Below are 20,847 nucleotides of genomic sequence, written 5' to 3' on the forward strand. Positions count from 1 at the left end.
GCATTATTCCTGCATTCTTTTCAGATGAAAAGTCATCCACAGTAGCATTTACCAGAATTTCTTTCCTTGTAATATATTATTGTGACCCTGTTCATTTACAAAGATTTTGATGTCTCTTACGAGAACAATATACAGAGTAAGAATCAAAGGAGTTGCTCCACAAGTTTTATGTAGAAAATCTTGGTCTGACTTTTTGAATATATATTTGCTAAACTGTTATAAAGCAAGAAATTACAAAATGCACTTGATTAACTTCATTCTTATTGCATATTAGAGATGAAATACAAATACCACAGGAATAGAAATGATTTGACCATGATGGACCTTTTTGCTCCTGCCACATATTCCCTGAACTCTAATCTTTAGAGGTATTATGGGGCTAAAACGAGTTGTCCATGCTTGCTTCTCAAGAATATCTTTGATGGGTGCTGCATAGAAAGCTTGTTGAGAGTACATTAAGGGACTTTAATGATTTATGGATTTAGTCTTATGAAACATTTCTGAGTCAGATAAATACTGTTATTGCTGTTCTGCAGATGGGTAAACTGAGGAACTGAAAGCTTAAGTAGCACGCACAAGATCACCCAGCAAGTCTAGAGAAAATAGGCTGGAACCAGAATGTTTCATTTCTATTTTCATGTTCTGTAAGCGTTAGATCATCTTTCTCCCATGATTAGCTGCTATTCTGGCATGAACTCAGGACCATTATGATAGAGCTATTTTTCATACAATAGGATGAGACTGCCATGGCTTTAATTACAAGCATGTGTTCACTCTTTTATGGCATTGTGATTGTTATGTAAGGTGATGTGTAAAATTAATGAATTTTAAATTAGGAGTTTACATTACAAACCCTTTGGGGTAGGGAAAATTTTCTTCCTCTCTGTCCATACAGCACTTATTAACTTGGAGTCCTAGTTAATGACTGGACCTTGGAACTGGTGCACTAAGGCAAGACTAAAAGTAACTATCGGATTACTTTTATTCAAGATAGAAGTTGTTTTAAATAAATGATGGGGAAATCCCACCTTCAGGAATTTGCAGAAAAGATTCAAGTGCTTACTGCTGGCTGAACACACTTTTCATAGAATTTACAATTGATGGGACACATTCTCTTAAACTTGAGTTTAGGAGTAGGGACATCCTAAACATGTGTCCCACAACATTTGCTCCTAAATTTTGTAACTTTAACCCAACTCTTTTGGAGGACAATGTGATGATTTCAGAAATGAATAAATGATGGTACATTTATAGCTTCTTTTCAAAGAAAAGAAAGGTAGCCAATCCTTATGACTAAAAACTATTATTTAAAGTACAATCTGAGGCGCTCCTTGTAAAATTTCAGCCAGGGTCTTGGCATGACTTAGTGCCCAAGAAAAGGATATCTATATTGGGAATCAGCTGCTCTTACACAATCTTTGTGATGATTTGGAACCACTTAAAAACAAGGAGTTGATGATATAATACATTCTTTGGATTTGGAGATGTTCCCCTTATTCCTGCTTTGAATTAAGAGAATATATTGGTGGTTTAGTTAAATGTCTCTTAGTCAAAATTATATGTCTGCCTTTATCATGCAATTGAAGCCAGATCCATCTCTTACTGTTAAAAAAATACAGGTGTGAAGAACTTTCAGCTGCTCTAAGCGTGAGGTCATTTCTATATTGCAGTGGATTTCAAACTGTGGTCTGTAGACCACCAAAGACCTGGGGAGTGTCTGCTGGAGGTCTGTAGAAGAGCTGGCTGGTCAGATAGGATAGAATTTTTTTTTTTCCAACAGCTCAATGGTGTTACAAGTAGCTAAAAATGCATTAAATATTTCCCAGCTAGCACTTTTAAATGTTAACAGTTGTACTTGCCTCAGGGCTGTTGTTCAGCCACCAAAACCAGGAGGTGGCCTGTGTGATCAGAAAGCAGGGGTGAGTCTCAATGACAAAATTTATGAAGATGCTGTCTGTAGTCTGAAACTCTTGTGAATCTCTAGCCTGTGTCATGCTTTAAAACCCATTGGTAAATGCAATCATCTGACTTCACTAAGCAACTGAGGTGTATTTATATAATTGTCAGGATGCAGATAGGGCTCTAATGAATTGTAATGATTTTTTCTGATGTGGTATTGTCAGTATACAAGTTATTCAGAGGACTTGTAGCTGGTAACATGCCCTACAATAGCTAATGATCAACGTACTGAGGAGGACAAGTAAAACTATCTATTTCTTTAACCTTAAATAACCAAATAGTAAAATAAAGATGTGATCTATATTTTACCACTTAATAAAACACTCAATCTATTTTTTTTTTAAATCTGAAAAACTTATAAAGGTTGCAAGATAACAAATGCTAGTTATAGTAGTATAAAACATACTCTGCATTTGATTAATAATTGTAAACACGTGATGAGTCAAAAGGCTAGGCTACATTTTGCTCCTCTGAAACTCCATTCAGTGTGTACCTTAGGTGGCAGAGAAATAACCCAAAGTAAAATTTAGCCACCCGTATGAGTGACATTTCTAGAGCTGGTGTTCAGAAAAGACTTTGCTGTTGAAGGCGCTATTTTCCCACTAAATCCGGAAGGCAGAAAACTGTTTCACTCGTGTTTTCTTTCTGAGGCAGAGAGCTGGCCACAGCAGGGATAAGCATGGGTTATCAAAATATTTTTTGCTACGAAATATGCTTATAAATCACAGATTTCACAATGCTACTTATACAGAGTTTATGATGGCAATTGTCTGTCCGTTACAACTGGGACTACTAAAAGGATTTGTCACTGAAATTCTTGAGGCGAGAATAATCTTTGGCCATTTTTAGACTGATGCAATACAAAATTACAAAGGAAAATAAAATGCAGTTAAACCCTGGGCAAAGAAATAAACACAACTCAGGGAGTCCACTCTAGGTGACTTGTCTAAAAGAAGAAATTGATTTCAACAGCCATAGTAGATCAATCATGAATTGCTGAAACAATTAGTTAAAGCCATTATTTGGGAATCAATAGAAAAGAAACTGTATCCCTTTGCTCAATCCAGCAATTTAAATTTCTCAGGGTGCCATGAATAAACTGTGAAATGTATCTTTAAAATAAAGTTTTTAATTAGAACTGGCAGTCCTGAACCTGCTGTTGGCAGGAGCCAACCTACCGAAAGAGCCCGATGCAATAGACTGTAAAGTGTGTCTGCTCACTGCTTTAGCATTTAACAATTAAAAAGAAAAGAAAAAAAAAGAACAATCAACCTTTAAAACTGAAAGTTGTGTTTCAACATCAACATTAGAAGATTTTTTTTCTCTGTGGTTTAAGCAGTTTGGAATTTTCAACTGTCATTTTTTACAATAGGTGCCAAATACAGCTGGTTTCCTGAAGGATGAAACTTGTTTTACAGGAACAAAAAAAAAACAACCAAAAAAAAAAAAAAGAAAGAAAAGAAAAAAAAGGAAGGAAAAAAGCACCTGCTGTAGTAGATTCAGCAATCTAAGTACCATCCTACAGTCCACTGCTGGACTGCTGGTGTGGGTAATCCTTCATCAGTTGTGACCTGATTCAAGCACTCAATCAAGCACATGCTGAATTACACTTTGCTTAAATTGCATTGTCTTTATTGGGACTTAAGCATGTGCTTAAAGTTGAATATCTGCATTTTAAATAGGGTTTATGCCTGACACCTACTTGGCAGAAATTACCCATTTATTTTCAAATATGCCTCACTGCCCGTTCCTGAGAATGAGAAGTGGTGCTAACACTTTTAAAAAATCCCATCCTAGGCTGAGTACAATAAGTGAGTTTGTTGTTTTTGTGAACATTCATAGGGGGAAAAATAAAAGCTTATGTTAAAGGCTAAAGGTTAGGTGAATAAAAGAGCAAAGTGTCCCATGGCACCTGTCTGTGCTCATTCTTCCGAGATCCAAGAGTCTGTCTCCGCTTCCCTTCCGCCTGTGGTTTAGGGACCTCGGTTGCTTCTGCATTCCCCTTCTTCTTTCATGTTTCTCTAACTGCACTGTTGTTTAGCAGAATCCATTTTTTCTGTAGTTCAAACCCAGTAACCCTTGTCGCTGACCTCACCAACCATGTGCTCGGTGTGAGCACGACTCACGGTAGTGATGAGAAATCCTTATTCTCTCTAATTTGGCCTTTCCAAGGAGGGGGGGTGGGCGTGTGTGTGTGTGTGTGGAGAGGGGATGGGGGAGATTCTGATATTTCCAAACTTGCTTGCTGGAAGTATTGTGTCAGCTACAATAATTTGGTGTAGCACATAAATCCTTAGGCTGACTTGCGATTCCCAGCACACTCCTTGTAGTCTAATTGAGGAATTGCATTTCTGTCCGTCACATACTCTGGTGGAAATGCAAGAATGTGAGAAACAATAGGAGCAGGCTAATATTGAGTCAAAACAGATAAAGCCAAATTGCTTGTTGAACTGAGAGATGGGAGCAAGCAGATGAGAAGCAAGTTGGTCAGCAACCCGTTGGTGCTGCTGATGGCTGTGTGGACGGTACAGTCGCTTAGTGTGGGAGCAAAGGGGACAGCCAGGGAAACCGGCAAGAATGCAATTAATCTTTTCATTATGAAGGAGGAAAGATAAGGGCATCAAAAGGATACAGTATGCTACAGCCTGCCGATGGACTTCGGAGTGAGGAGAGCACTCTGCAGATAGGTCTGGAGGGAAAAAAATAGCTGGGGTAAAATAAGCCCATGGATAGGTTGGGTATGAAGTGAGTGGTGCATGGACCGTGCGGGAGGGAGGGAGCCGGGACGGCCGGGGCTGCTCGCAGGCTGCCGGCTGCAGGCAACGCTCTGAATCAGTTCAAGATGGCTACCCAGGGGGAGCACGTGGTGGGCCTCCTTCTCCTCTGGAGACTTTTATTTGTTCTCCCTTTCTTGGTGATTTTCTCTAATCTGAAGAACAAGATGTCCTTAATGAAAACAGATGTTTTGCTCCCTTGCATATGGAAAAAAAAAATAAGTCCCCCAAAATAGAATAAACCCAAAGAATGCCGAGACCAGGGACGGGTTTCCACAAAGTCAGGAGAACAAACCTCTTCATTAACGCCCTGACCCGGCCGCTCGTTTCCCACCAACACGCCGTGGAAGCTGTTGATGCAAAGGTCCACGGTAAGACCTGGGTCTCGGAGCGGGCGAGCTGTGTGCCTCTGTAAAGCATAAACACCACACTGAGCTGGCTCGCAGCTTTCCTCATCCACTGTCTCCCACTGTGAGATCCTGGTCAATGGCAGTTTTTGTCATTGGCTTCAGCGTAACTAGGAATTGGTCCCAGTATTTAATTTAAAGCACAGCACACAAAAACCCCAAATCATAACAACCCTGCTACATTTATAGAGCTGCATAAGCCACTGATTAACAAATGGATGAGATACTGAACTTTGCTTTACCATCTGTCTTTAATTACATAAAATAACTTGAAGCAATTAACAAGAAAGAAACACTGTGACACAAATAAATAAATCCTATTGATAGAAACGGATGAGGGAATACTTAGGATATTTGAATATATGGATGAAAGTCACTAAAACTGCATAATGCGCACCCAAAGATATTGCGTGTATTATCTAACAGAATTACACTGACATTGCCAACTATTATTGAAAAATAATAGTTACCTGTGGAGATGCAGAGAAACAAAAGGAAAGCTCTGTGTGTGTGACTAGAAAAGAAAATGTGTGGTCCATCCAACAGCCGTGATGTCTAAGTTTTGTCTTTCACAGATAAGGGAAAGTAATATCCACAGAAAAATACACAAAGCATGAGGTTTCATAACTGCGGACCTAAAACCAGTCACGTAAGTCTGCATGCTTATAAGTGTTTAGGCACCAGTGGGGATTAGGCTCTTTAACACTTTGCAGGATTTAGGTTCTAAGTCTATTTTTTCAGCAAATACACTTGTTTGCCTTCTCTGTTTAGGCACTTAGGAAAAATGAGTGCTGTACAACAGCTATTGAGTGACTGCTGAGTGGATTAAGAACTGACTGATAGATGTCAAAAAGTAGCTGTCAGCTCCGAATGAAAGCTCTGGAGTCAGTTTGCAGAAATGGGAGTTACACCTGGCAGGCTACAGAATTGTCCTTAATGATCAAGAGACAAGTACATCCATAGGAAAACAATGCTTAGTAAATTAGGGAGGAAATGAAAGTTGATAGAATGATAAATAAATTATGAAGATGGAGCAGCCCAAATTCGGTGAGCGGGACCTCTGCAGAGGAGATGAATTTTAAGTCATGCACTGACAGTGGCTGTACTGATGCACTAGAAATTGTATCCCAACAGTGGTGCTTGAAAAGGCTTTGGTATCATTGTGGGGAAGTGACCGGACACAGGACTTGGTCTGATGGTGTGAAAGAGGATTAACGGTCGTCTTTGAACGAGTTAGCAGGGACATACGAGTTGAGTGTAATGCTGACTATACGGTGGTGGTGTGTTACAGAGCTGCGGGTGCTAGAAATCTAAAAAAGGGTGGGAGAAAAGGCATGACAACTGCTTGTAGATTGGAGAATAATTGGAGAAAAAATCAAAACGAGATGACTGGAATACAGTGTATAATTGCCTTCACAACAAGAAAAAAAGTGTCTTGCATCAAAGGAATGTATTACAAGAAGCAGTGGGTGGAAAGGTAAGCCAAGAAAATTTAAGAAGCAATGAGGCTTGGATTTGTAGCAGTAAGTGTGATGAACTGCTGAAACAAACTGCCCAAGAAGGTGATAGTGTACGTATTAAAACTGGATCCCTTTCTGGAAAATAGGTGTCAGCCAAACAGAAATTACTGGACTCAGTATATGGGGAAAGGGGCAATGTTATGGTCTGTGACACAGAAGAGGCTGTGACAGGCTGAGTTAATGGTCCTTTCTGGCCTCAAAAGTCATGAATGAAGGAAAATGTTTGAAACATTTTCGGCCAAATTCTTCTTATTTCATATAGCTAAGTCATCCACTAATCCCAAGGAAACACTGAGGCAAATAGTATCAGGAGCAGCAAGCAGTGTGGTCTTGGAAAGGATAACACATATTAAATGTACCTTTCATCTTAATATGCAACATTATGCATTCTGTATATTACAGATTCGGGGATGAAGGCCAGAGGCTATGGTCAACATGCTCCAAGCTGGCACTCAGCAAGCAAGGTAGTATGCACAGCAAGTAAACTGGGAGATAAACAGACTGGGTGGGAATGTAGGAGAGTGGATATAGGGAGCACTGGATATATAATTTGCTACTGTTTCAGGTGTTCATATTGTGAGAAGGAACTTTAATTGTTTTGGCAGGGAACACTGCTGTGTAGACTGAAATGGGAGAAAGAATGTAAACAAAGGGCAATGATCGATTGCTGTGTTATCGTAGCTTGTAGAAATGCCTTGTGGGTCATGGCAGGGACTTTTGACAGACATCGTTCTATTTCATATCTGTATGGTAATCTCAAAGTAGAGGTAAACAGCACAATAGTGAAAAGTGCTGATGATACTAAACCAGGAAGGAATGCAAACAGGAGACAGCAGATAAATGATATCAAAGGACTGGCAGATATTAGAAAGCTGGTACAAAATCCCCCAAACAACTCACAAAAAAAAAGAAGAGGAAAGAAAAGAAGATATATCGGACTGTACATGTCCTGGCCATCAATATTGCTGATAGTTTTTCAAGGTATAGTGGACAGCAGATCAGATTGGAGTGAAATATGAACTTGCATAGTGATAAAAGCTGCACACATACAGACATGTGACACAAAGCAGGGAGGTAACAGCTCACATGTAAGGCTCTGTGCTATTACTTTCAACTCTGTGTTCAATATTTCCAGCCACTGACTGACTGGAAGGAGTTGGAAGAAATCCCACAACGATTCAAAGGCTGGAAAAATCACTCTGGGGGAAAGACTGAGGCTCAAACCCAGCATCTTATTAAGCATAAACTTAACTTAAAGTGCATGAGCTGTACCGCTGATTTACAACTCCCTTTACAGCCCTGCTAGGTGGCTTTGACAAAGGAAACACATATCGGCTTAAACGGTGCACTTGTTTAAGGACTTTGGTAGGCTGGAGCAGAAGGGGCTTCGTTAGACCTGCAAGGAAACATGGCAAAAGTCTACAAGCCCTTGGCCATTGAAAGGTGCATATTGGGTGCATCGAAATCAGCAGGCAGTCATATATTTCCATAAGGCTGGGCTGCTGCAATCTTACGCACAGAACAAAGGTCTGCAAAGGCTTAAACCAGCCAGCATTATATAACTGAAAGGAAGGAAAGCAGCAAAATCAGGCCTTTTGGGTGTATTTTTTTTTAAGGTGAAAATTGGAAGGCTGTCAGATGGTCTTTCAAAGGGATTTCATATTGCTGGGCGTTTTAGGATAGGTTTGAATAAAGCACTGGAGAATGCCTATAAAGCACAGCTTTATGTCTTTACATCGGAAGGCTGGGAGTTCTTCCCAATCCCAAGAATTCCTGATCATATGGAGTTGCCACAAAAGCTCCACAATTCAAGGTGGGAGGAACGGTTCCCTTCTGAGCTCTGAAATCATCTCTGTGACTGTTCATAAAAGAGCTCCTGTGAGGCTGAATTCCTGATGCTGATTTTCAAACCAAGGAAAATTAATCTTTAAAGAATAGGGCTGTGAAATGCTGAACTGGGATCACAGATATGGTGGGAATATCTCTTCTGTGTAACCATTGTGCTTATAACTGAGAATTATCTGAAGTAGAGAGCAGTTTGTTCTCTAAGAATGGCATTTTGGAGGAGTTAGTACTCGATTCTTTTTGAAAGTCAAGACAAGGTGAATACCCAGCTCCTCAGACTCTTTTAATCATTGCCACAGACTGAGGTGTTTTGGGTTTTTTTTAAATTTTGCTCAGAAACAGAAGAAAACAACTCTCTTCTGGAAAAAATTAACACTCAGTGTTTCACTTAAATAATGATTCGAGATTTATAATGCAGTAAGTATCACATGTTTTTATAATTAGTATTAGCAAATCACATGTAAAAGAACATGTAATATTTAATTTTATCTTTCAGAAATTTAATAATGAAAATAAAAGCATCGACTTTGGCCGGGATTTAGTCTTGGAAAGTTAGCAGGCACTCTTCAGGGCTTGACTATTCAATACCCATAAGAATTTAATAAAACCCCTGCACAGATTATGAAAAAAACAACAGGGAAATACCAAGGGAATGATGATCAGGGTAGACCTTCCCTTTACAAATCTTGATTGAACAAATACCTGAAAGTCATGTTTGTCATCACAGGATGAAAGTCAGGATATGGGGTTAAATTATTCACATGAGTGAGTACCTACAGATCCTTCTCCTTCTTTTTCTTTCTCATTGCCCTTTATAGTCCTGTTTTACATTGCACTGCTTCATTCATTCCCTAGTGCTTTTCCTCTCCTGACAGGACGTCTCTATAAGCTAGTTCAAGTGCCTAAGCTGCAACCTATTGCTCTCCTCATACAGTTACTTAGTTCTAACATTCAGCACTCAGTCCCCTTTGGATGCTGAGTTACTACAGCAGTTATAATTTTTATGTGTAGTACAGTACAAAAGCTACCAAAAGAGGGCAACATATGAGCCAACAATGAGAAATGTATCCCGACAAGTTTACAGTTGTGTATTTGTGACACCCTCCCCCCCTTTCTTTTTGATAGAGCAAGAAATTTTAGCAGAGCTGGTCAGGAGACACAATTTCCATTCTATGGGAAATTCCAACACTTGGGAAAAAAGTGAAGGTGCTGAAGTTTTCAGGGATTGAAAATTCAGAGAAAATACATTTGGCATGATGGAAGTGTTCCATAAGTGTCAAATCATTCTCACACCAGAAAGCCCAAAATTTATAATGACATTAAAATATTCAATTTAGTAGGAAAAATGTTAAATATATCAATGCTATAAAGTTCAAAACAGAATTAAATGAAGCAAGGAACCACTTAAATGTTTTCACTTTATGGAAAACAATACTTTAATATTATTGAATGTAAATATTATTTTAATTTGTCTCCATTAAAAATGTTGTCAAAATAGGGATGCTCTCAAAAAAGCAAGCTGATTAAGACCAAGTTGCACTTCCTGAAAGAATATGTTTCCTTTGAACATTGTTTAATTACATTTTTTTCTCAGTGAAATGCCTGAGAGAATTTCAAAATACTCTTAATAATCCTGCAAAAGACTAAGGTAAATCAGCCATATCCCAGGACTGTTCTGAGACTGTGTTTGTGAAGCTAGACAAAGTGCTATCCCAAACACCAGGCATGTGAGCTGAAGAGCTAGTATACCCTGGACAACACTGAATGTGCACTCATTGGCAAACAGTTTATTATAAACAAAGGTTTTTTTTCCCCCAAAGTATTCAATAGTACTCCAAGGAGTTAGACAGTCTTGAACACATGCCAGCATGGCAATGGATACAGTAAGCAAATATAATCTACCTCACTTAGGGTAAATATTTGGCTATGAATGTATTGAGAGCTCTTTAATTCTTTGGACCCTCCTATGATGAGAACCAGAGGAAAGGCAGTGGAGATGTAAAGACTGGAGGGTGATTTTTTTTCTTCTCTTATCAGCTGCTGAGATAGGCTAGCTGCCAGTCAAATTAAAAACCTCACTGGAGGAAATGAATGAAGGCCTGTAGGTGTAGAAATCTGCTGTTTATACAGCTGCACCAAGTTCTGCTAATGATCAACCAAAATCAGCCAAGTCTTCATGGAGATATGCAAAATTCTGTGGCAGTGTCCGGGAGGTTGACTATGGAATTTAGGGCATCCTCAGGGTATGTTTTTTTTTTTTTTTTCCTTTATTTGTCTCATCTCTTTTTTCAAGACTAACTTCTGCTTTCTGCTTGCTACTATTATGGCTTAAAATGCTGGAAAGTATCCAGGAAGGAGAGGGAGGCAGATCCATGATCTATCTGGAGGGCAATAAAACATTTGGAAAGTTTGGAAGTACTCACCCATCTCGAAGACAGGATGTTCTGCTTGCAGGAGCAATACCTTATCTTCTCTCATTTATCCACGTCCTGCTTTTGCATCTGTATTTCTGTGGGTTCCAAAAGAAGGAAAGATTTATTTTTCCTAGCCAGAAACAAGTAGAGGTTTCCGTCTGGAGGGTTTCTCCATTGTCTGATCTATCACATGAACAATGACTTCACATCGTTCACCTGATGAAGGGCTGCAGAACCACAGGGTATCAATTAAGATGTTCAGTACAGGAATGACAGCTGAGCACATTGTCTGTGTGGCTGGATTGAGTGTATCGACTGTAATCACAATGTTTTCAGACAGCTCCTGTATTCTGGATATGCAGAAAGCTATTTATACTCATCTGTTTGGCCTTCATTTCTTGTATCGCTCATCTATTTTTTATGAACGCCTTGATACTCCCTCCCAGGCAACGATGCTACTTTTGGGAGACAAACAAGGAACAGTTATGGAATATAATTCATATATTTTAATGGCACTGGGAGGTGTGGTTCATTATCTGGTTGTGTTTGTGTAAATTGCATCCTTAAATAGCCTTGCCTCATGGGTATGAGCCTACACATGTCTGACTGCCATCTTGTATTGCCACTTTACCCAGCAGCCCAGTGACTGGTGTTTATTCAGGAAAGAATCGGCCCATGCACACAGACACACTGATTCTCCAAGTGGTTCTGTGTATGCCTTTGCTTCTTGACTTCTGCCAAATTCAAGCGTAAATTCTGGGAAACAACAATAACACTAACAGGAGTCACGTCAGAGTTGAAGGAGATTGCATTAGCTCTGCGAACACAAACCGGACTTCCTTTTCTTCTTTAGAAATGATTGTTAAACATGCCTTGGCTTCTCTGACCTAGCATAGTTTTACCCTGTAAGTCAGGTTATGAAGAAGGATCTGTTACCCCCTTTGCAGATGTGGTACATGAGCCTAGTTACATCACATTTCGAGGCAGATGGATCTCCAAAGGGAACTGCAGTACCCAGTCATGTGCTTTCTGCCCCTTGCTATTGATTCTTGTGGTTAGTCTGTTTCTGATTTTATTTCTCTGTGTAGTTTAAGGGCAAGTCTGTGGTTTGCCCCATGTGCCCAAGTGAGGGAGCAAGGGTGCAGAAGACTGCCTGAAAATAAATAAATCAGAAACAGATAGACTAATTACAAGGAAAAATGCCAAGGGATGGAGAACACACAGCATCCTCATGATCAGATATGCCTTGCCTGTTGGAGGAGAGATGGCTGTTTCACCATGTGATGTTAACTCTGTACCACATTGGAGAAGACAGCCAGAGCGTCCTCTTCCTCGCCTGGCGGAGCAAACCCCTCTGATGTGGTTTGCCCACACGGCACGTCCCAGCACGGGGAGGAACAGTGTCCCTGAGGTAGGGGTGGGGAGGAGCAAGGCTGGGAAACGAGAGGCTGCTCTCGCCTCTCCAGTGCCTGCCCCGACAGCCAGCAGGGCTAAGCTGACACGAGGAAGGATGTAATCTACTCCTGGTTGTTTTACGCTCAAAGCACATTACTTCCTTCCGTGGAATAAGAGGATAGTCATGGGTGTCGCCATGACTCACGGTCTCCTGGGGCAGCGCAGCTCTGTGCCATGCCTATAATCAAATGACCCAGGGGGTGAATTAGGAAGGCTTTTGATGTCATTCTCTGAGCGCTGCACCACAGGAGACAAAGACTTCTTAATGTAACATCAGGCTATCTCTTAAATGTAACCATGAAACTAACTTTGACTTGCCAGCAGCTGGTACAGGCAGTGGCCTCCCTACACCGCTCTGGCACTTAGCATAAGAAATGTCATTATGTGGGTGGATTAGGCAGAACCTGTCAAAGTTGTGTGTGTGTTCTTTGGCTGTGTTTCCTTCCCTGGGCTAATAATGCCAAGGAGATGGGGAGTGGGCTGACACATTTTCTGGCATGTGTCATGTAACCCAGTGAAGTGGAGGACATGTCACCCACAAGTATTTTCTGCTTTAGTAAGTCGCAGGCAGTAGTGACATGCCGCAGCGGCTAGCAGTCTTAATCCTATACGTATTCACACCACTAGCACCTTCATCATGTTTTCAGCTTGCCCAGGGCTCTCTGACTGAGCCAGAGGTGTGTTTGGAGGAAAGGGTAAGAAAATGTATCCAGACAGATATTGTTTAAGCACAGGGAAGCAGCAGTAGGCAGAGGCGGTTGTATAACGTGTTACCTACAGACCCCGAAGAGGTTTACAAGTTGACTGACATGATCTCCATAAGAACCACTGAATTCGGCACAGATGCACGGGGGAAATATTCAGTGGCTGTTTTGCAGTGTGCAGAAATGCTCCACACCAGTTCAGCAGAGGACACAAAGAATACCCGTACCTGATGAGAAGAGATTTTTAGGACAAAAGATTCTAAAGCAAGACAACTGGAGACCGATGAAATTTAGGATGCAGTCAGTGTCACTGGCTCCCTAAACTGGTGTGAGGGGAACTGATATGCATATTGGGGTGAGAGAATTTCCCAAGGTCCAGTACAGTCTCAAGACAAATCAACCTCAGGGGAACAGGGAAGGGCAGTGTATTCAGTCTCACAGAGAAGCCGGGTTTTGCACAGGTCCCTGCTTAAAATCTGTGCTGAGGAGATGCAGTTTATTCCCTGGGCTGAGGCAACATGCCAGGTGGGTTCCTCACAAATCACCATCAGAGAAACAGAAGATGGTACGAGCACGTCTGCCCAATATGACTGAAATGCCATCTCCTGTCACTGCCAGTATGCCACAGGCCATGCTCAGTTGTTGGGAAAAGATGTATCAGCTGGGTGTCAGGCGCATACCACAAAACACACAGGTCATAGGTCTGATGTGAGTTATAGCAGGGACAGCACCCAATTCACTGGCACGAGTTACTGAACTGTGTTTTCCTTGTAGCTCATAATTTAAAAAAAAAAAAAAAAAAAGGCCATCAGCTTCTGCAAGTAACTGCAGATGAACAACAACTGCTACTCTGTTGTAGCACCTGTAGCATCTCAGGTCAAGTGCTGCCAACCCCAGGTGCCATGTTCTGGTTCCGTGTAAAACCGAAGAGCAGTAGTTGCATAAGCACATATATTTAGTGGTAAAAATACAGCTTTGCGGGCACAGAGGCAGACTATGTGGGCAGGGGAACTGCACAATAACCCCACAGGGATGGGCGTGCCTCCTCCCTTCACTTGGTGGTGTTGAGCCACAGCATGGGATTGTAGTAAGGGGGTAACAGAAACTGCCCAGTAGCTATATACCTCCTGCAAACACACATCATCCCTCCTGATGTGGGGGCTGCCCCTGTGTCAGGCACAGCTGGTTAGCCAGTCAGCCAGCTGGTGCCTGGTATGTGGGGCTGGAGAGCTGGATGGGAGCTTGAAGGACTGCACTGGGATACTCTGAGGTGCCAATTCTGCCATAGGGGAGGAAGAGACAGAGGATAATGCTGAGATGGGAGATGACTCTGCCACTTAATTTGTGCTTGCCTGCACCATTTGACATTTGTGTGAAGTTGAGACAACCTGCATCAATACGATGCCTGACACAGAATTTGTATTGTCCCATGATCAGCGTGACCCTGCTCAGATTGCCAGATAACGTCACATCTCCAGTTGTGTAACACCACCATGCTCTCTAGATCCTGGGCCTGCAATCATTATTGAGCTGACTGTTTGTGCACTGGGGAGGGAATTCAAATATTGTTAATCAGTGGAAATGTTAGCTATGTGTCCTCTGTTGGGAGTAAAGCAACCCGATTCCTCATACATTCACATATTTAAAGTAGGAACTCATTGGAGAGAAAAAATGTGCCAGCAGGGATAAAGGAAGAGCTTTCATCTGTGTATGAGTACATGACGTGCAGGGTACACAACAGTGTTTAGGTAGATACCAGTGTTTTGTAATTCAAGGATCACGTAACTTCAAAAAAAAAAAAAAAAAAAATCCACTGCTGCCATGCTGTTTTTCATTTACAACCAAACAAAAACTAAGCTAAACTCTGCATGTTCATTTATTGCTTTTATTTCCCCCCACCTTGTTTGTTTGCCTGCTTTCTTGTATGGTAATGTGTATGTTGTTTGGTTGCTTGTTTGTTTTTATTTGAAATAATTTTGCATGTAATTTTCCAGACTCTTGCAGAGCAGAGAGACTAGTAAATGTGTATGTTTATGCACCTTTGTCCATGTACAAAGACTGGTGGATAGCTAATAAAATGCACATGTCTGCAATCCTTTCATGCTTAAGATACCCAAGCAAAGTTGTGAGTATTCAAATAAAATAGAACTGATGCAAAAATGTACATATTTAGCTTAGATAATAGCAGGTCCCAGATATGTGTCTCTTTCTGCAGTTGGAAATCTGTCAGTTGAACAAAGAGCAGGATATAGTGTGAATCAGGCTGTCCTGAAAGCTTTATGTGATAGACACACTTTATGGAGTTAGTTCCATTTCTCTCACATTTCAAAAGCAGGCTCAGACCCTAATTATCATGAGGACAAATTCCACAAAAACATTTTCTGTAGTCAAAGACTGCAATGTGTTTTAAAAGTCAGAATATATGTTAAAAGAACACAGTTTGTCCCAAGGCTTATGGTTCAGCTGTACAAAGCTTCTTCTTGTTCCTTCCATCTGAAAAATTATTCCTGAAAAGTCATTCTGCATATGGGTTTTTTGCTATTTTTCAGGAAGAAAAAAAAATAAATGAGCTGTAAAGCTCGTGTTGTTCTGAACTCCTTCTCTCCTCTTTCACCGATGAGTTCATCAAACAAAATTCCACAAGAAACAAATGTTATTATGAGATTAGCAGAATGAATGCCAGAGTTCAGATACTAAACATTTTTTTTAAAAAACAGTGGGCTTAATGACGTGAAGGAAGTTGTAGTTTAAACATCAAGGTCAATTATTTCGTTAAATATTATTTAAAAGTTACTTGCCTTGAAACAAAACCAGAGCTATCCATTTCCCAAAAATGCAAACAGATTATTCTGCCTCTGTTTGTCAGCTTCACTAGATAACTTCTATTTGATCTTCAAATGAAAACAGTTTCTGTTTCAGATTTATACAACAGGCTGCCTCTAAAAAGAAAAAGATCTTAAGGTTGGACTGCTGTTTACTTTCCCTTCTAATCCTGTGAGAAGATTTGCATAAGAAAAGCAAGTAGATTTGAGTCTAGGTTTTTCTGTCTACATCGAAAGCATGAGGATCAGCCAGTCCTCTTCATTTATTCAGAAAGAAAACGATTGCTTTTGTAAGTCAGGTGAGCAGGAAATCTTTCAGTAAATTTATCAAGATTCCTCTAAAAAGAACAGGGGCTACTTACCAAGACTAAATGGAGCTTAGTTAAATAATTATAATAGCCAAACACTGACAGTCTAAAACTAAAAGCTCCAGTTCCAGGTATGTTCCCTCATACTGCATCCTTAGCTTTAAAAGAACATCCAGAATTGGTATTTCCTGGATCTTGCAAAGCAGCCCTTTGTATTTGCAGGTAGCCTTCTCAGTTTCTAACAGTATTGCTCTCATCTGGGACCTCAGTGAGCAGCAGAGCGGTGCTGGGTGGTGATGTGAGCTCTGGGTGTCGTGACCGAGCTAGTGCCCCCAGCTCCAAGTGTGACCTAGCTGGAGCAAACCAGTTAACTCTGCTGTAGACTGGGAATATGGACTCGTACCTACAGGAGTGCTGTGAAGCAGAATAGTTTAATGTGTGCAATGTACTTGGAGATACTTTCGGTGTATAGAAAGACAAATTATTATTTTATAGGAAGAGGATTAGAAGGGATGTTTTGATCATGGGGTCAAGTCCCTTACTGTAGGTGGTAACCACATCTCAGAAGCTGGTTCACAAACCAGTCAAATTCCATCTTCCAGCTGCTTTGATTCCTTCCTGCTTGCAGAAGGCCTTTCTGGGTCCTCACCACTCTGGTGGGGCAAAAGGGCTTTTCTGTTTCCAGCCTGAAACCCTTCCTGGCCAGTTCGTACCAATTCTTACTCTTATTTTATTTGGGAGGAGGGGAGGGAAACTGTCTCATAATTTTAAGATTCATTTGAATTTTTCTCTGAGCCCCAGACACCTGGTGGAAGGTTGCCAGCAATGCTGTAGGCTGGTTCGATGTACCAATAAAAATAAAATAAAATTAAAAAAAACCCCACACAAGTAAGAAAAGCGCCATTCTTAGAAAGCCTCCAGCGTTCCAACCAGAGCACAAACAGCTTCTTATTTGGGACTCTCCTCGGGTAAATCAACAGCCCCGGGGCGAAGGGGCCGCAGCTCTTGTGGTCTCGCCCAAACCCAGACCCCCCCCGGGGGGGAACACCCAGGGGAGGAAGGAAGGAAAGGGGAGGGGAGGGGGAACCGTCCTCAAACCACGGCTGAGACCTCGCCCGAGGGGGCTCGACGCTCCGTCGGGGCGAGCCAGCGCGGAGAAACCCCCCCCCCGGGACGCCGGTCCCTGCCCGCCCCGCCGGGCTCGGCTCCGCGCTCCCTGCCCGCCCCGCCGGGGCTCTGCCCCCTCCCTGCCCGCCCCGGGGGGGCTCTTCCCGTGCCCCCCCCGAGCCCCCGGGCCTCTGCCCCGAGCCCCCGGGGCTCCCGCCGCCGGGAGGCAGCGCGGGGCGGCCGGGCTGCAGCGGGGCTCGGCGGGGAGGCAGATCTCCGTTTTGCCCCGCGGCTCGGGTTTCCCCCTGCCCAGGGAACTGGCGCCTTGGCCGGAGCTGCGCTCCCCAGGGCCGGGGGTGATTTTTCGTTTGGTTGGTTTTGACCTTCTTCCTCCGCTGTCTCCCGCAGGCCGCCCGCTCCCCGCACCGCCGGCCCCGAGGGCGAGCCCCGGGCACGGAGAGGAGCAGCCTGCGGGGTTGAAACGGTGACGAGCGGGAGGGATTCGGGGGCACTTCACCCTCCCCGGGGCGGGGGACGGAGGCGGTCGGTCCGTGTTCCTCGGCGGCCTGTGGCCCCGCTTCCCACGGGTGCAGGCGGTGCGTGTCCCCCGTGGGAACGCGGTGCGGCAGCGGCTCTCTGCCTCCGCGCCGGGCAGGGGCTGCGGCGGAGGGGCGCGGGCTGGAGCCCGGGGCCCGGTGGGCCATCGAGAAATGCCGCCTCCAGCCCCGGACGGAAGAGCTTCCACTCCGTGGCTACACTCGGCTCGACGGGGGAGCAAACAGCCCTCCGGCATCCCCCCCCCCAGACAACTACCCCTCCCTCAGCCCCCAAGCCCGGTAAGGCTGAAGCAACAACCACCAAACGCCCTCGAAAAACCCCGGACGAAGCTCGGTACCCCCAAAGAAAACTGAAAACCAAAAAGCGAGCGAGCCGACAGCACCACCAACGAGCACCCCGAAAACGGCGGGGCGAGCCGTGCCCAGCCGCCCCGGCAGCCCGGGCGCAGCGCTCCCAGCCCCGCGGCCGGCCGCAGGGGGCCCGGCTCCCGGGGAACCACCCTCGCCCTCCGCCACCGTCTGCCGGTTCCTAATTCCTACGAGTTCAACCTGATTGATTCCCCAAGTGCTAACGGGGGCGGGATGGGGGTTTACCCCCCCGAGCCCAGTTACAGGGGAACCACAAGAGAACAGATGCGGGTTAAGGCAGGAGAGCGCGCTCGCTGCAGTGAGCGCTGCCGCAAAACTTGCGGGGGGCCGGGGCGTCCCGCAACCACGGCGGGCAGCAAACGGGAGAGCCTCCTCCGAGGAGCGGAGAGACAGGAGAGGAGGAAGAGGTTTTTTTCCCGGGGAGGGGGGCGGCGGTGGCCGGGACGCCGCAGCGCTGACCGCCGCCCGCTGTGCGCGGGCGAGCCCCCCCGCGGTGCGCACCTTCCGCCCCCGCGCAACTCCGCCGGGACCTGCGCGGCTTTTACAGGGGCGATCGCGCCTGGCCGGCTCGCATCGAGCAAGAGCCTTTCCGGGAACAGGCTACTAAGAGCTCAGCAGCGAAGGGGGGGGGGGGGGGGGAATGAAATAAAAGGCTAAAGAAGCAGCGCGATTTTGGGACCAGGACCAAATCCTAACGTGTTACATAAAAGCCACGGGCGGTTCTTATCAGCAAGCCCGGCCTGAAGAGGAACAATCCCCAGGAGCGGCTCCAAAACAACCCTGTTAAAGGAACAATTGTGAAATGCCAACTTCCCACCAGAGTATGAACAGCAGGAGCCGGGCATGTCCTGTCTGTAACCGGGCTTCTGACAACCAACAGAGAGAGGGGAGGGCACGGGGGGGATCCTCTCTTGACAAGATTTATCAAGAAACATTTAACTGGGCTTTAATCATATTAGCAAGAGCCCAATTAGGGCTGAGAGCGAAGCGAGGCGGCCGGCGGGCTGGGGAGAGGAGGAGGAGCAAGCGGTGGAGTCACTCGAGGATAAAGTCCTTTCATCAGGCTGCGCTCTCGGCAAGCAGAGGAGTGCGAATAATCAGTGCCCTTCACTGGGGGGACGGGGGAGGGAGCTGGCGGGGAATGTGTGTAAAGGATCATTAAGGCCAGGGAGAAGGGGTTTTTGTTGTTGTTGTTGTTGTTTTTAATTATTACGGCTATTAAGGTGTTGTCTCTGGGCTCCCTCGGGCGCCGTTCTCAAGGGACGGAGCGGGGAAGAAGCGAAGGGGCCCGGAGGCACCTGCTGCACCGCGACGACCTGCTCTGCGTGCGGGGATAGGGCTCTCCCTCCCGCGGCAAAGCGGGGCTCCGTCGCTCCCGCCTGCCCGAGGGAGAATTTCCTTAAAAGCCCTTTCCCGGGTCGCCTCTCCTAGATGCCGAGCGCTTCCCCGGCGGCATCCCGCCTCCCAGCGCGGCTCCGCGGGGGGGGCGGCCGCGGCGCCCTCTCCCCACCGCCCCCGCTCCGCAGGGCGCGGGGTGGGCGCGCAGGGCAGTCCCCGGCGGGCGCCAGCCCGCTAGCCGGGGCTCGACGAAAGCCCCGGGAGAAGCGCGGCGCTGGGGCCGGCCGGGACCGGGGCGGAGGGCAGAAGGTGTCTTCGCGGGGTTCACACTTCCCACGCTTTCGCGTCCTTAGGGACTCGCCCGCTCCAGCTGTCGGGGATGGGGAGGACGGACGGCAAAGAAATTAAGAAAAACTAAAGGCGACAGGTGGGGGCAAAGAAAGATGCTGGCGATGAGCCCCCCCGCCCCCGGTTACGCCACTCGGGGACACGCCGGTGGGAGCGCGGCGGGGAGCGGGGCCGGCCGTGACCCTGCCCGCGGCTTTCGAGACATCGCCGGCCGCTGCCAGCAGCCGCCCCGGGTTCCTGCCGCTCCCCGCGGCCGGGAGCGGGGAGAGATAAGGCTGCTGGGCAACGACACACCTTTCGCCCAAGAGCCGCCGGATCTTTGCGGCGCGGGGCGGAGGATGCTGCCGTTTTGGTTTTTTAACAGGGCAGGGCCCGGGGGGGTGTCGGCCGTTCGCACCCACGAGCGGTCCCCGCCGTCGGGAGCGATCCCCTCCCCCGGCCCGGCGCGGCGAGGCTCTCGCCCCCCCCCCCCTCCCGCCTCCTCGGGGCGGCGGGCCCACCCGCGCCCACCCCTCCCCGCGCCCCAGGCCGCCCCAGCCGCCCTCTGGGGGACGGGCGGCCCCGGGGGGCCGGGGGGGCAGCGCCTCCCGCCCCGTGCCCTTTTTGTGACCGTGCCCCCGCCGCACCTTCCCTGTCCCACGCTTACCTTTCCGGCCCGGCCGCCGAGGGGCTCGCCTCCCCCCCCTCCCCCGTCTCCCGCCCCCCGCCCCGTCTCCGCCATCCCCACCGAAGGGGTGTCGCGGGCCGCCGCGCCGGCGGAGCCCCGGCTCTCGCCTTTGCGCGCACTCGGCTGGCGCTGGCAGCCCCGCCGGGTTCATCCGAGGACAGCGGCGGCTCCGCGCCGCGGCTCGTCTGGCTGCCAACGCCGCGGCGAGGCTGACGCTGCCGCGGGCGGGGGTGACTCACGGCGGCCCGCGGCC

The 20,847-nt window shown here is 46.0% G+C and overlaps 1 long non-coding RNA gene across 1 annotated transcript in view; it reads right to left on the minus strand.

The window, feature by feature from the left end:
- Positions 1 to 20,614, minus strand: part of LOC142032418 (uncharacterized) — a 52,962-nt gene extending 32,348 nt beyond the window's left edge. The window contains exons 1-2 of the long non-coding RNA XR_012650825.1: positions 20,574 to 20,614; positions 10,929 to 11,014 (exon numbers count right to left, since the gene is read on the minus strand). This is a non-coding gene — a long non-coding RNA (uncharacterized LOC142032418). The remainder of the gene's footprint in view (positions 1 to 10,928; positions 11,015 to 20,573) is intronic.
- Positions 20,615 to 20,847: the final 233 nt, after the last annotated feature.

This window comes from Buteo buteo, chromosome 6, assembly GCF_964188355.1.
Source record: "Buteo buteo chromosome 6, bButBut1.hap1.1, whole genome shotgun sequence".
NCBI classification, from domain to species: Eukaryota; Metazoa; Chordata; class Aves; order Accipitriformes; family Accipitridae; genus Buteo; species Buteo buteo.